This window comes from Medicago sativa, chromosome 3, assembly GCF_051527215.1.
Source record: "Medicago sativa cultivar Bolivia chromosome 3, Bolivia_mono, whole genome shotgun sequence".
NCBI classification, from domain to species: domain Eukaryota; kingdom Viridiplantae; phylum Streptophyta; class Magnoliopsida; order Fabales; family Fabaceae; genus Medicago; species Medicago sativa.
Genome location: NC_140751.1, coordinates 91,397,429 through 91,413,708, shown reverse-complemented (window position 1 = coordinate 91,413,708; position 16,280 = coordinate 91,397,429). Strand labels below are relative to the sequence as shown.

General features: G+C 34.4%; 1 long non-coding RNA gene across 10 annotated transcripts; it reads left to right on the top strand.

Annotated features, from left to right (window-relative positions):
* The first annotated feature begins 625 nt into the window (after positions 1 to 625).
* On the top strand, positions 626 to 15,986 carry LOC146941903 (uncharacterized). Of its 10 annotated transcripts, none has more exons than XR_015032513.1 (10): positions 626 to 1,085; positions 1,569 to 1,653; positions 1,759 to 1,946; positions 3,265 to 3,346; positions 7,830 to 7,914; positions 8,000 to 8,207; positions 9,526 to 13,607; positions 14,091 to 14,175; positions 14,281 to 14,468; positions 15,787 to 15,986. It is a non-coding gene; the product is annotated as an uncharacterized LOC146941903 (long non-coding RNA). The 10 variants fall into 10 exon arrangements; XR_015032510.1 differs by having other exon boundaries at positions 3,265 to 7,346; positions 8,020 to 8,207; positions 9,526 to 9,607; XR_015032505.1 differs by having other exon boundaries at positions 3,265 to 7,346; positions 8,020 to 8,207.
* Positions 15,987 to 16,280: the final 294 nt, after the last annotated feature.

Genomic DNA, 16,280 nt, shown 5'->3' with positions numbered 1-16,280 from the left:
TAATTTATGTTTTATATCCAGGAGGTTGGATAAAACATCTTCACCTTACAAGGAAACCAATCCAATCCAATCCAATAATTTTTTCTAAAAGGAAACCGTTCAAATGGTTTTTTTTTTTATTAATTATTCTTTCTTTCAAAAAGAACGATTTTTTTATACAAATTTAAATGAAATTATAGTGACATTAAAAACGGAATTATTTTGACTTTTGCTTAAATTGGAATTCAATTTTTTTTAAAGGACCCCATTCAAATGCCTTTTTTTTTTTACAAATTCAAAAGAAATAAAAAAAATAAAAAGAAACTGTAACACCCACGTCGTGGCTTTCGATATCCCGCTAGGTGGATACGAAAGGTTCCCGACCTAAGGGGAACGGTTTAAGCCGCAAGGGACCCCCACGACAATAGTAGGAACCGAAACACATCGGAATGAGAGGGATCCGGAGGCCGTGTAGGTATGGGACTACATGGTTGAAGGGAGGTTTATAAGAATTGTTAGGTACTACCCATATCAACAAGATGCATCTTCTTTTCGGGAGCTCAATCCATAGGAACTCCACAGTTAAGCGTGCTTGGCTTGGAGTAGTACTAGGATGGGTGACCTACCGGGAAGTTTCCCTGTAATATCCCGCTTAACTACACTGTCATTTGTCATTTATCTGTGTCAGCTATTTTTCAAATTGTCTATGAGATTTTTTTAAGCAAGGGCAAAATGGGTATTTCCCAAACCAAAGATATTTTTAAAGAAGAAAATTCTTAAGTTTTCTACACTTTTCCTTTCACTTCTTTCACCAACACATTTCACAATTTCTTCCCCCTTCTCTCTCAAAGCCATCGGCCTCCCTCTCTTCTTCCTCAATCTTCTCCAAAAATTTTCAAATCCTTAAGAATCCATAAGAAAACCATGCTCAAGGGTTTATAGTAGTGCCATAACTAGTGTTGAACAAGCAAAGATCATTCCTTCCTCTACTAGCAACCAAACCGCCCCCTTCCTTCAATTTTTCAATCTTCCATTTTGTCTCTAAATTCATGGGAAATTGCTAGAAATCATGTTGTTGGAGGTACCCATAATGTTTTAAGAGCAAGGTAAGTAACAAAAATACTTTCCCTTCCATTCCTTCATGTTGGCCGCCCCTTAACTCTTCATTTTGGGGAAAATTAGTTTGTGGAAAATTCTCCATTCTCTTATGCTTTTATATGTGTTCATGTGTTATGGGTGTTGTGATTTTTAGCATGTTTGATGATTGTAGGAACAATTGGTGTAAGAAAGAGTTTAGCTAGTAGCTTGGTTTATGAAATGAGATAATTATAGAATTGTTGTTGAAGATCATTGTTAATGGTTTGTTGTTGATGTAAGAAAGATGAGTTGGTGATCAAAATGGTGTATTATTGTTAAAGATGAATGTACTTGAACCTTATGAGAATTGGGTAAAAATTAGTATGGCAGTGCTTGTATTAGTCGAGTCATATATTTTGCTATGTGGCTTGGAATTGAATGATTGTTGAAGTTTTAGATTCTTCATTCAATTCCCTTCAGTTTGATCATAAATTTTGTATGTTTTGGATTAGAAACGAATTTGGAAAACGCAATTGAAATTGGTAAAATCCTGCTGGAATTTGGTTACGGGTTTTGGGACAGAGCTCCACTAAAACGGTAAGAACTTTTTCTCTGTAATTCCGAATCAGGTGGTTCTTATTGCTATGGTTAGCTAACGAAATTGCCGTCGTTTGGGCACCAGTTTCATGAATTTTGGTCCAGTATTGAAGGCTGGAGACGAGTTTGAAGTTTGGGGCCTGATGTGGGATTTGTGGTTAAGACATGGTTAAGTTCACAAGCTTTTGATGATGAAGAGATGATTGAGGCTTTGAGGCAGAAGCACGAGTGTTAAAGAACGGCAGAGATGTTGTTGGTTAAGCTATCTTTAAGTTGCTGGAATTGTTTTTAAGGTGAGTTCCTTTTAGTTAGAAACTTCCCTTTGGGTAGTTAAAATTATGATTTTAGAATAATAGAACATGATTTGGTACATTAGAACATAATTTAGTGACATTATGATTAAGGTTCACACCCTTGCTAGTGTACTCTAAAATAGTTTTTATGTTGATAAATATGCTTATGGTAATGTAGGAGTTAGAGGAAAATTATTATGATAAGTTTTACGTGAGTATGAATAAATATGCAATTTCGGCTAACATTTCGGAAAGTGAAAATTGTTGAATTTTATTACTTTATTTCGACTCTTAGCTAACATAAATTATATTTTTAAAGTGATATGATGGTTTGGTTTGGCTAAGACTCTAAATTCTCATTTTTATCGAATAAGTAGCCGAAATTGTATTATGAATATCCTCTAATCATATACTACCATAGTGTATATTTATTTGTGTGAAAGAATGTTTAGAGTAAATTAGCCATTGAAACAAATCATTCATGAGTAGATTTCCAATCATTGGAAAGAAAAGAATTCTAAGTATGAAAGTTCGACTTAATTAGTCGAATTTAATTTATCAGGATATGGGGAAATCTTATAACCTTTTAGGAATGGCATATGACAACGATATGCCTAGAACCTGAATAGGTTAGTATCAGAATTAATTTCAGAATAAAGACGAAATTACCACGTCTTTATTATTAGACTCAGGAAAATTATCATTATAAGAAAATCAGTTAAGATAAGTTATTCCTCTCTAGCTCCCCATCAGTAGTGGAGTTGAGGATTAACTCAGTTATCAGAGAATCAGTTCAGTTTATAATATTAAATAATTTATAAGTCATGGCTTTCGCTATTCCCGCCAGTTGGATACGAAAGGTTCCCGCCAGTTGGAACGGGCACTATCCGTAAGGATGACCCCATGACAATAAGAGGAGTCCGGTATCCCCGTCAGTTGGGTTCCCGCCAGTTGGAAATTATTACCGGTCAGAGTGGAATAAATTCCGGGGTTACTCCACCTGGGTTTATTCCGTAAAATCAACTCAGATAATATTGTTTGTTCAACGCTAACATTTCTAACATAATATGACAGACATTATGATTATAATTATGATTATGAGTTGAGTATTAGTATCAGGATTATATCAGTCTTTTAGACAGCGATCCTAATTATCCCCCGATCGCTCAGTTATGCATGATAAATTGCATAAACCTAAAAATGGTTGAGTTTAGAGACAAATGGCGATTCTAGGTTCCCTGAGATTGCCTACAGTCTAGGATAGGTGGAACTCACTGAGACAACCCGTCTCACCCCAATCCCTTTTATTTTATTTCAGAGACACAGGTGGATCGCAAGCAGGGCAGTTCGTGATGAAGTAGAGAAAGAAGCTGGACAATTATGTTTACTTTTCATTGCATGTATGTTGTACACGTCAGTGGTATTATTTTAAATGTATAAACAAGTAGTTTTATGATATGTTCGGAAGAAATTTTATTATTGTAATTTTAATGTATCCAATGCCAAGTTTAACGAGCATACTAGATATCCTAGGTAATTTCTAGTATGGGTGTTACAATTTGGTATCAGAGCAGGTCGATTCAGATCGTGCCTTGGGTCATTAGAATTCAATAAAATGCAGTGGGACCATTGGGTTCCGGATGTTTATTCTAAATGTCATATCTACCTGAGCCTGATCAACTCAATCTAGTATATGACAGTTAGAACGAATGTCTGAGAGCTGAATAGGACCTAGGAGGAATGAAGCATAAGAAGAAGGAAAGTCATGGTGTTAGGTTTATAGGGAATTTTGCTAAGGAAGTATTTGATGCCTAATGGTGGTTGCTAAACTTTGAAGCTGAAGATTCTTCAAGCACATAAGGGAAATGTTAAGATTAAGACGGAGTACTATGTATTGTTGAACGACACTTTTTATGTGGATACCTTTGAAGTAAGATATTCAGGGTGACTAAGGGATAATTGCAACTTTGACAGGAGCCGCAATATAAGAGGCATAAGTAAGGTATAGAAGAAATGAGTATTTCTAAAGGCGTAACTAGAACTGCGGGATCAGAAGATGAACTTGATATGAGAAAATTATCTGATGAACAATGGAATTCATAAACTCTCGGTGGGTGTAGAGTATGTAAGAAGTGAAAGACTTGAATGCCGAAACGAGTTGGATTTTGATGCTTGAACTGTTAGGTGAACTAATTAAGGAATAAGTAAATTATTTTGGAGCAGACAAGGAAACCCCCGATGTGAGCAATGAATGGACGACGTAAGTTAGATAAACTATGTCGGATTAGTCAAACCTCCCGAATCTAAAGTGCTAGATTTATGAATTAGAAAGTGAAGATGCTATACCGCATAAGAGTCAAGAAGGATGAATAAATAGTAGTGGAAAGATCCTTACGGATTAGAGCATGAATTAGATGCATTTTTTAGCAAGGAATTGCAGAAAAGTTAAACTAATAAGGATTGTACTCTAAGGAAATTGAATAAGACCTCTTGCATTTATCATGATATTAAGTTGTTCTTCGAACTAAGAAATACAATTATAACAGTAAGTGGAAAGAGATCCCGGTAATGGTCAGAGACGATGTAAATTTTCGATCGAAACGGAAAATAAAGATTTAATAATAATAAGTTGCGGAAGTTCGGTGAACTAATGGACAAATGATGTCAAGCTCTTACAACGGAATGTCGAGGATAAGAATGTATTAATGCATGAATACAATACGTTGATGTGTTAAAGATTAAATCAAGATTTTTGAATTTGAAAATTATTTTAAGGTTCTGCTACAGGAAAAAATTGTCGCTAGTGTAAAAGAGTTAAGAATGAAGTAAAGTATTGAGGAATTAAACGTTTTTATCTGATGATTTTTCTGATGCAAATGTCTTGAAAACCAAAAGAATGATTTTGTTAACTAAATCGAATTTTGGGAGTCGAAGTTATTACAGAGGAGATCGTAAGTGTATCTGTCAACACAGACAAGAACAAACTAAATGGAAATAAGCCTCGAATATTCAAGTATGTTTTAGTTCATAAATAATGTGAATGTGAGAATCATTCAAGGAACACTTTGCGAAAACAAGTATGTAGTGCATGTTTAAAGAAAAATTTGCAGTATTTGAAAATGACTCGTCAGTGATTATAAGTCGGTGCTCGAAATAGCAAGAAGTGTAAAGTTAGCCCCATGTTCATAACATGTAGTAATGAGATGGAGAAATTTACAGTATGGTTGGAGCAGTACGCCTAAGCGAAGTGAACTAATAAATCAGAGTAGCGCAGCGAGATATTAATCAGCAAGAAGTAACATAATGTGCAAAAGTTTAAGACTTTGAATGAGATATTCATGGGAAATCTTAAGAGACGAATTAAACAATTTTCCAAACCGCATAATTCACAGATATGAAAATTTCAAGTAGTAAGAGTAGGATGAAGGTGTTCCTACCTTATTAAATATAAGAAATTGGAATCACCTATAGTATGTAACCCGGTTAATCGACGCCGTGATTTTGAAGAATGACTTAGAAGTATCAGATTAGTTAAAAGGAGTCATGTATGAGGCAAAGATATAAATGTTGTATCTTGAAGATTTTATTTTTATTTTGGTTTGAAATACTATCATGGAATATCAGGTATATTAACATGTATCTGAGGGAACAGATACTACTCAGAATATGAATGCAAATGCTTGAATGCAATTTTAGTCTTGAAGTTTAGGAATCTAAACTCCATATTTTTGAGGTAAAGAAAAGATTGATATCACACAAATGGGACTACGCATGTTCAGGTTATGAGTATGGAATTAAGAAAAAGATGATAAGACATTCCCTAGAGTAACAGCTATAACAATATTGTTCAAGAATGAAATGTATATTTTGAACATATAAGTTCAAGAGAAGATCTATGATGATACTTTTTACTCATCCTAATATGATCAAGGTGTATCGTGATTGATTTAAATTCTGGTATAGAAGAAGCAAAGTTGAATGACTACAAATATATGTTATGTATTAAGCTATCAGTTGTACTACCTCGTGTATTGTGTACTCGCCAGTCAGTGCACCATTCTCATATAAGATTTATATATTTAATGTACTCGCCAGTTAGTACACTATGTATTTAAATCTGATTTATGGATTGTACTCGTCAGTTAGTACTTCCAACAGATGTTAGAGGTAGCACAATGTTGAGTTTATTCATATAAAACATAACAGACATCAGAAGTAACATTTACCTATTTATGTATTGATTAACGGAGAAAGTTGGAACAATTCTTACTTTCGATGAACTAAACTTGACGTCAGATATTGCTCAGAGTAGGGACGATCTTATACAGCGTATGATATGATTATCATTATAAGACCTCGTTATTTGGGGCATAGTTCAGACATAAACTTTTATTGGGATCGGACATAGCATGAAAGATCACTCAAAGGTCATATCCGTCCAAGACAAGATAAAAGTTGACGAAGTCGATAGAAGTGTTACTTTAGTAAACGTATGAGATTTTTCAAGAATTCAGTAAAGGTAAACAAGTAGGAGTAACCTAAGACAATTTATAAAGAGTATGTGGAACAAGGAATTTACTCGAAAGATATCAGATGCATCGGTTAGCTTTACAATCCACTATGTTCGGAATGTGTATAATGTATTCCACAAATCACAGATAAGAAGGTTATTATCGAATCTTTTCGACATATGAGATTGGAAAACATGTCAAGGAATCGGTTTAACATATTAATTCAAGTCAGTTGTATCTATGGCTAGGTAGTCGGAAGACTTTATGTAACAAAGGAAACCGATAATTTAGTCGGATAAAGAGAATCAGTTGGTAACAGACGCATGTGGAAGTCTAAGATCGAAAGTATAGAGGAATTATTTGTACTTATTAGCGAGTAAAATCTAAATTTCGAGGACGAAATTTTCTTAAGGGGGGTAGAGTGTAATATCCCGCTTAACTACACTGTCATTTGTCATTTATCTGTGTCAGCTATTTTTCAAATTGTCTATGAGATTTTTTTAAGCAAGGGCAAAATGGGTATTTCCCAAACCAAAGATATTTTTAAAGAAGAAAATTCTTAAGTTTTCTACACTTTTCCTTTCACTTCTTTCACCAACACATTTCACAATTTCTTCCCCCTTCTCTCTCAAAGCCATCGGCCTCCCTCTCTTCTTCCTCAATCTTCTCCAAAAATTTTCAAATCCTTAAGAATCCATAAGAAAACCATGCTCAAGGGTTTATAGTAGTGCCATAACTAGTGTTGAACAAGCAAAGATCATTCCTTCCTCTACTAGCAATCAAACCGCCCCCTTCCTTCAATTTTTCAATCTTCCATTTTGTCTCTAAATTCATGGGAAATTGCTAGAAATCATGTTGTTGGAGGTACCCATAATGTTTTAAGAGCAAGGTAAGTAACAAAAATACTTTCCCTTCCATTCCTTCATGTTGGCCGCCCCTTAACTCTTCATTTTGGGGAAAATTAGTTTGTGGAAAATTCTCCATTCTCTTATGCTTTTATATGTGTTCATGTGTTATGGGTGTTGTGATTTTTAGCATGTTTGATGATTGTAGGAACAATTGGTGTAAGAAAGAGTTTAGCTAGTAGCTTGGTTTATGAAATGAGATAATTATAGAATTGTTGTTGAAGATCATTGTTAATGGTTTGTTGTTGATGTAAGAAAGATGAATTGGTGATCAAAATGGTGTATTATTGTTAAAGATGAATGTACTTGAACCTTATGAGAATTGGGTAAAAATTAGTATGGCAGTGCTTGTATTAGTCGAGTCATATATTTTGCTATGTGGCTTGGAATTGAATGATTGTTGAAGTTTTAGATTCTTCATTCAATTCCCTTCAGTTTGATCATAAATTTTGTATGTTTTGGATTAGAAACGAATTTGGAAAACGCAATTGAAATTGGTAAAATCCTGCTGGAATTTGGTTACGGGTTTTGGGACAGAGCTCCACTAAAACGGTAAGAACTTTTTCTCTGTAATTCCGAATCAGGTGGTTCTTATTGCTATGGTTAGCTAACGAAATTGCCGTCGTTTGGGCACCAGTTTCATGAATTTTGGTCCAGTATTGAAGGCTGGAGACGAGTTTGAAGTTTGGGGCCTGATGTGGGATTTGTGGTTAAGACATGGTTAAGTTCACAAGCTTTTGATGATGAAGAGATGATTGAGGCTTTGAGGCAGAAGCACGAGTGTTAAAGAACGGCAGAGATGTTGTTGGTTAAGCTATCTTTAAGTTGCCGGAATTGTTTTTAAGGTGAGTTCCTTTTAGTTAGAAACTTCCCTTTGGGTAGTTAAAATTATGATTTTAGAATAATAGAACATGATTTGGTACATTAGAACATAATTTAGTGACATTATGATTAAGGTTCACACCCTTGCTAGTGTACTCTAAAATAGTTTTTATGTTGATAAATATGCTTATGGTAATGTAGGAGTTAGAGGAAAATTATTATGATAAGTTTTACGTGAGTATGAATAAATATGCAATTTCGGCTAACATTTCGGAAAGTGAAAATTGTTGAATTTTATTACTTTATTTCGACTCTTAGCTAACATAAATTATATTTTTAAAGTGATATGATGGTTTGGTTTGGCTAAGACTCTAAATTCTCATTTTTATCGAATAAGTAGCCGAAATTGTATTATGAATATCCTCTAATCATATACTACCATAGTGTATATTTATTTGTGTGAAAGAATGTTTAGAGTAAATTAGCCATTGAAACAAATCATTCATGAGTAGATTTCCAATCATTGGAAAGAAAAGAATTCTAAGTATGAAAGTTCGACTTAATTAGTCGAATTTAATTTATCAGGATATGGGGAAATCTTATAACCTTTTAGGAATGGCATATGACAACGATATGCCTAGAACCTGAATAGGTTAGTATCAGAATTAATTTCAGAATAAAGACGAAATTACCACGTCTTTATTATTAGACTCAGGAAAATTATCATTATAAGAAAATCAGTTAAGATAAGTTATTCCTCTCTAGCTCCCCATCAGTAGTGGAGTTGAGGATTAACTCAGTTATCAGAGAATCAGTTCAGTTTATAATATTAAATAATTTATAAGTCATGGCTTTCGCTATTCCCGCCAGTTGGATACGAAAGGTTCCCGCCAGTTGGAACGGGCACTATCCGTAAGGATGACCCCATGACAATAAGAGGAGTCCGGTATCCCCGTCAGTTGGGTTCCCGCCAGTTGGAAATTATTACCGGTCAGAGTGGAATAAATTCCGGGGTTACTCCACCTGGGTTTATTCCGTAAAATCAACTCAGATAATATTGTTTGTTCAACGCTAACATTTCTAACATAATATGACAGACATTATGATTATAATTATGATTATGAGTTGAGTATTAGTATCAGGATTATATCAGTCTTTTAGACAGCGATCCTAATTATCCCCCGATCGCTCAGTTATGCATGATAAATTGCATAAACCTAAAAATGGTTGAGTTTAGAGACAAATGGCGATTCTAGGTTCCCTGAGATTGCCTACAGTCTAGGATAGGTGGAACTCACTGAGACAACCCGTCTCACCCCAATCCCTTTTATTTTATTTCAGAGACACAGGTGGATCGCAAGCAGGGCAGTTCGTGATGAAGTAGAGAAAGAAGCTGGACAATTATGTTTACTTTTCATTGCATGTATGTTGTACACGTCAGTGGTATTATTTTAAATGTATAAACAAGTAGTTTTATGATATGTTCGGAAGAAATTTTATTATTGTAATTTTAATGTATCCAATGCCAAGTTTAACGAGCATACTAGATATCCTAGGTAATTTCTAGTATGGGTGTTACAATTTGGTATCAGAGCAGGTCGATTCAGATCGTGCCTTGGGTCATTAGAATTCAATAAAATGCAGTGGGACCATTGGGTTCCGGATGTTTATTCTAAATGTCATATCTACCTGAGCCTGATCAACTCAATCTAGTATATGACAGTTAGAACGAATGTCTGAGAGCTGAATAGGACCTAGGAGGAATGAAGCATAAGAAGAAGGAAAGTCATGGTGTCAGGTTTATAGGGAATTTTGCTAAGGAAGTATTTGACGCCTAATGGTGGTTGCTAAACTTTGAAGCTGAAGATTCTTCAAGCACATAAGGGAAATGTTAAGATTAAGACGGAGTACTATGTATTGTTGAACGACACTTTTTATGTGGATACCTTTGAAGTAAGATATTCAGGGTGACTAAGGGATAATTGCAACTTTGACAGGAGCCGCAATATAAGAGGCATAAGTAAGGTATAGAAGAAATGAGTATTTCTAAAGGCGTAACTAGAACTGCGGGATCAGAAGATGAACTTGATATGAGAAAATTATCTGATGAACAATGGAATTCATAAACTCTCGGTGGGTGTAGAGTATGTAAGAAGTGAAAGACTTGAATGCCGAAACGAGTTGGATTTTGATGCTTGAACTGTTAGGTGAACTAATTAAGGAATAAGTAAATTATTTTGGAGCAGACAAGGAAACCCCCGATGTGAGCAATGAATGGACGACGTAAGTTAGATAAACTATGTCGGATTAGTCAAACCTCCCGAATCTAAAGTGCTAGATTTATGAATTAGAAAGTGAAGATGCTATACCGCATAAGAGTCAAGAAGGATGAATAAATAGTAGTGGAAAGATCCTTACGGATTAGAGCATGAATTAGATGCATTTTTTAGCAAGGAATTGCAGAAAAGTTAAACTAATAAGGATTGTACTCTAAGGAAATTGAATAAGACCTCTTGCATTTATCATGATATTAAGTTGTTCTTCGAACTAAGAAATACAATTATAACAGTAAGTGGAAAGAGATCCCGGTAATGGTCAGAGACGATGTAAATTTTCGATCGAAACGGAAAATAAAGATTTAATAATAATAAGTTGCGGAAGTTCGGTGAACTAATGGACAAATGATGTCAAGCTCTTACAACGGAATGTCGAGGATAAGAATGTATTAATGCATGAATACAATACGTTGATGTGTTAAAGATTAAATCAAGATTTTTGAATTTGAAAATTATTTTAAGGTTCTGCTACAGGAAAAAATTGTCGCTAGTGTAAAAGAGTTAAGAATGAAGTAAAGTATTGAGGAATTAAACGTTTTTATCTGATGATTTTTCTGATGCAAATGTCTTGAAAACCAAAAGAATGATTTTGTTAACTAAATCGAATTTTGGGAGTCGAAGTTATTACAGAGGAGATCGTAAGTGTATCTGTCAACACAGACAAGAACAAACTAAATGGAAATAAGCCTCGAATATTCAAGTATGTTTTAGTTCATAAATAATGTGAATGTGAGAATCATTCAAGGAACACTTTGCGAAAACAAGTATGTAGTGCATGTTTAAAGAAAAATTTGCAGTATTTGAAAATGACTCGTCAGTGATTATAAGTCGGTGCTCGAAATAGCAAGAAGTGTAAAGTTAGCCCCATGTTCATAACATGTAGTAATGAGATGGAGAAATTTACAGTATGGTTGGAGCAGTACGCCTAAGCGAAGTGAACTAATAAATCAGAGTAGCGCAGCGAGATATTAATCAGCAAGAAGTAACATAATGTGCAAAAGTTTAAGACTTTGAATGAGATATTCATGGGAAATCTTAAGAGACGAATTAAACAATTTTCCAAACCGCATAATTCACAGATATGAAAATTTCAAGTAGTAAGAGTAGGATGAAGGTGTTCCTACCTTATTAAATATAAGAAATTGGAATCACCTATAGTATGTAACCCGGTTAATCGACGCCGTGATTTTGAAGAATGACTTAGAAGTATCAGATTAGTTAAAAGGAGTCATGTATGAGGCAAAGATATAAATGTTGTATCTTGAAGATTTTATTTTTATTTTGGTTTGAAATACTATCATGGAATATCAGGTATATTAACATGTATCTGAGGGAACAGATACTACTCAGAATATGAATGCAAATGCTTGAATGCAATTTTAGTCTTGAAGTTTAGGAATCTAAACTCCATATTTTTGAGGTAAAGAAAAGATTGATATCACACAAATGGGACTACGCATGTTCAGGTTATGAGTATGGAATTAAGAAAAAGATGATAAGACATTCCCTAGAGTAACAGCTATAACAATATTGTTCAAGAATGAAATGTATATTTTGAACATATAAGTTCAAGAGAAGATCTATGATGATACTTTTTACTCATCCTAATATGATCAAGGTGTATCGTGATTGATTTAAATTCTGGTATAGAAGAAGCAAAGTTGAATGACTACAAATATATGTTATGTATTAAGCTATCAGTTGTACTACCTCGTGTATTGTGTACTCGCCAGTCAGTGCACCATTCTCATATAAGATTTATATATTTAATGTACTCGCCAGTTAGTACACTATGTATTTAAATCTGATTTATGGATTGTACTCGTCAGTTAGTACTTCCAACAGATGTTAGAGGTAGCACAATGTTGAGTTTATTCATATAAAACATAACAGACATCAGAAGTAACATTTACCTATTTATGTATTGATTAACGGAGAAAGTTGGAACAATTCTTACTTTCGATGAACTAAACTTGACGTCAGATATTGCTCAGAGTAGGGACGATCTTATACAGCGTATGATATGATTATCATTATAAGACCTCGTTATTTGGGGCATAGTTCAGACATAAACTTTTATTGGGATCGGACATAGCATGAAAGATCACTCAAAGGTCATATCCGTCCAAGACAAGATAAAAGTTGACGAAGTCGATAGAAGTGTTACTTTAGTAAACGTATGAGATTTTTCAAGAATTCAGTAAAGGTAAACAAGTAGGAGTAACCTAAGACAATTTATAAAGAGTATGTGGAACAAGGAATTTACTCGAAAGATATCAGATGCATCGGTTAGCTTTACAATCCACTATGTTCGGAATGTGTATAATGTATTCCACAAATCACAGATAAGAAGGTTATTATCGAATCTTTTCGACATATGAGATTGGAAAACATGTCAAGGAATCGGTTTAACATATTAATTCAAGTCAGTTGTATCTATGGCTAGGTAGTCGGAAGACTTTATGTAACAAAGGAAACCGATAATTTAGTCGGATAAAGAGAATCAGTTGGTAACAGACGCATGTGGAAGTCTAAGATCGAAAGTATAGAGGAATTATTTGTACTTATTAGCGAGTAAAATCTAAATTTCGAGGACGAAATTTTCTTAAGGGGGGTAGAGTGTAATATCCCGCTTAACTACACTGTCATTTGTCATTTATCTGTGTCAGCTATTTTTCAAATTGTCTATGAGATTTTTTTAAGCAAGGGCAAAATGGGTATTTCCCAAACCAAAGATATTTTTAAAGAAGAAAATTCTTAAGTTTTCTACACTTTTCCTTTCACTTCTTTCACCAACACATTTCACAATTTCTTCCCCCTTCTCTCTCAAAGCCATCGGCCTCCCTCTCTTCTTCCTCAATCTTCTCCAAAAATTTTCAAATCCTTAAGAATCCATAAGAAAACCATGCTCAAGGGTTTATAGTAGTGCCATAACTAGTGTTGAACAAGCAAAGATCATTCCTTCCTCTACTAGCAACCAAACCGCCCCCTTCCTTCAATTTTTCAATCTTCCATTTTGTCTCTAAATTCATGGGAAATTGCTAGAAATCATGTTGTTGGAGGTACCCATAATGTTTTAAGAGCAAGGTAAGTAACAAAAATACTTTCCCTTCCATTCCTTCATGTTGGCCGCCCCTTAACTCTTCATTTTGGGGAAAATTAGTTTGTGGAAAATTCTCCATTCTCTTATGCTTTTATATGTGTTCATGTGTTATGGGTGTTGTGATTTTTAGCATGTTTGATGATTGTAGGAACAATTGGTGTAAGAAAGAGTTTAGCTAGTAGCTTGGTTTATGAAATGAGATAATTATAGAATTGTTGTTGAAGATCATTGTTAATGGTTTGTTGTTGATGTAAGAAAGATGAGTTGGTGATCAAAATGGTGTATTATTGTTAAAGATGAATGTACTTGAACCTTATGAGAATTGGGTAAAAATTAGTATGGCAGTGCTTGTATTAGTCGAGTCATATATTTTGCTATGTGGCTTGGAATTGAATGATTGTTGAAGTTTTAGATTCTTCATTCAATTCCCTTCAGTTTGATCATAAATTTTGTATGTTTTGGATTAGAAACGAATTTGGAAAACGCAATTGAAATTGGTAAAATCCTGCTGGAATTTGGTTACGGGTTTTGGGACAGAGCTCCACTAAAACGGTAAGAACTTTTTCTCTGTAATTCCGAATCAGGTGGTTCTTATTGCTATGGTTAGCTAACGAAATTGCCGTCGTTTGGGCACCAGTTTCATGAATTTTGGTCCAGTATTGAAGGCTGGAGACGAGTTTGAAGTTTGGGGCCTGATGTGGGATTTGTGGTTAAGACATGGTTAAGTTCACAAGCTTTTGATGATGAAGAGATGATTGAGGCTTTGAGGCAGAAGCACGAGTGTTAAAGAACGGCAGAGATGTTGTTGGTTAAGCTATCTTTAAGTTGCTGGAATTGTTTTTAAGGTGAGTTCCTTTTAGTTAGAAACTTCCCTTTGGGTAGTTAAAATTATGATTTTAGAATAATAGAACATGATTTGGTACATTAGAACATAATTTAGTGACATTATGATTAAGGTTCACACCCTTGCTAGTGTACTCTAAAATAGTTTTTATGTTGATAAATATGCTTATGGTAATGTAGGAGTTAGAGGAAAATTATTATGATAAGTTTTACGTGAGTATGAATAAATATGCAATTTCGGCTAACATTTCGGAAAGTGAAAGTTGTTGAATTTTATTACTTTATTTCGACTCTTAGCTAACATAAATTATATTTTTAAAGTGATATGATGGTTTGGTTTGGCTAAGACTCTAAATTCTCATTTTTATCGAATAAGTAGCCGAAATTGTATTATGAATATCCTCTAATCATATACTACCATAGTGTATATTTATTTGTGTGAAAGAATGTTTAGAGTAAATTAGCCATTGAAACAAATCATTCATGAGTAGATTTCCAATCATTGGAAAGAAAAGAATTCTAAGTATGAAAGTTCGACTTAATTAGTCGAATTTAATTTATCAGGATATGGGGAAATCTTATAACCTTTTAGGAATGGCATATGACAACGATATGCCTAGAACCTGAATAGGTTAGTATCAGAATTAATTTCAGAATAAAGACGAAATTACCACGTCTTTATTATTAGACTCAGGAAAATTATCATTATAAGAAAATCAGTTAAGATAAGTTATTCCTCTCTAGCTCCCCATCAGTAGTGGAGTTGAGGATTAACTCAGTTATCAGAGAATCAGTTCAGTTTATAATATTAAATAATTTATAAGTCATGGCTTTCGCTATTCCCGCCAGTTGGATACGAAAGGTTCCCGCCAGTTGGAACGGGCACTATCCGTAAGGATGACCCCATGACAATAAGAGGAGTCCGGTATCCCCGTCAGTTGGGTTCCCGCCAGTTGGAAATTATTACCGGTCAGAGTGGAATAAATTCCGGGGTTACTCCACCTGGGTTTATTCCGTAAAATCAACTCAGATAATATTGTTTGTTCAACGCTAACATTTCTAACATAATATGACAGACATTATGATTATAATTATGATTATGAGTTGAGTATTAGTATCAGGATTATATCAGTCTTTTAGACAGCGATCCTAATTATCCCCCGATCGCTCAGTTATGCATGATAAATTGCATAAACCTAAAAATGGTTGAGTTTAGAGACAAATGGCGATTCTAGGTTCCCTGAGATTGCCTACAGTCTAGGATAGGTGGAACTCACTGAGACATCCCGTCTCACCCCAATCCCTTTTATTTTATTTCAGAGACACAGGTGGATCGCAAGCAGGGCAGTTCGTGATGAAGTAGAGAAAGAAGCTGGACAATTATGTTTACTTTTCATTGCATGTATGTTGTACACGTCAGTGGTATTATTTTAAATGTATAAACAAGTAGTTTTATGATATGTTCGGAAGAAATTTTATTATTGTAATTTTAATGTATCCAATGCCAAGTTTAACGAGCATACTAGATATCCTAGGTAATTTCTAGTATGGGTGTTACATTCCCGGTAAGCATGTGAGTGAGGACAAAGCATGCTGAAAAGACTCGTGTTGGTTTGTGGGGTCAGTCGGCAATCCTGTAGGCAGTCTGGGATGTTACAGAAACTATAATGACATTAAATCTGGAATTGTTTTGACTCATTCTTAAATTGGAATTGAACGCGGTCAAAAAAAAAATTGGAATTGAACTTTTTTTTGTTAACTTACGATATAATATACTGATTAATGTTTGCCGCCAAATCAGGAAGGAAAATCAT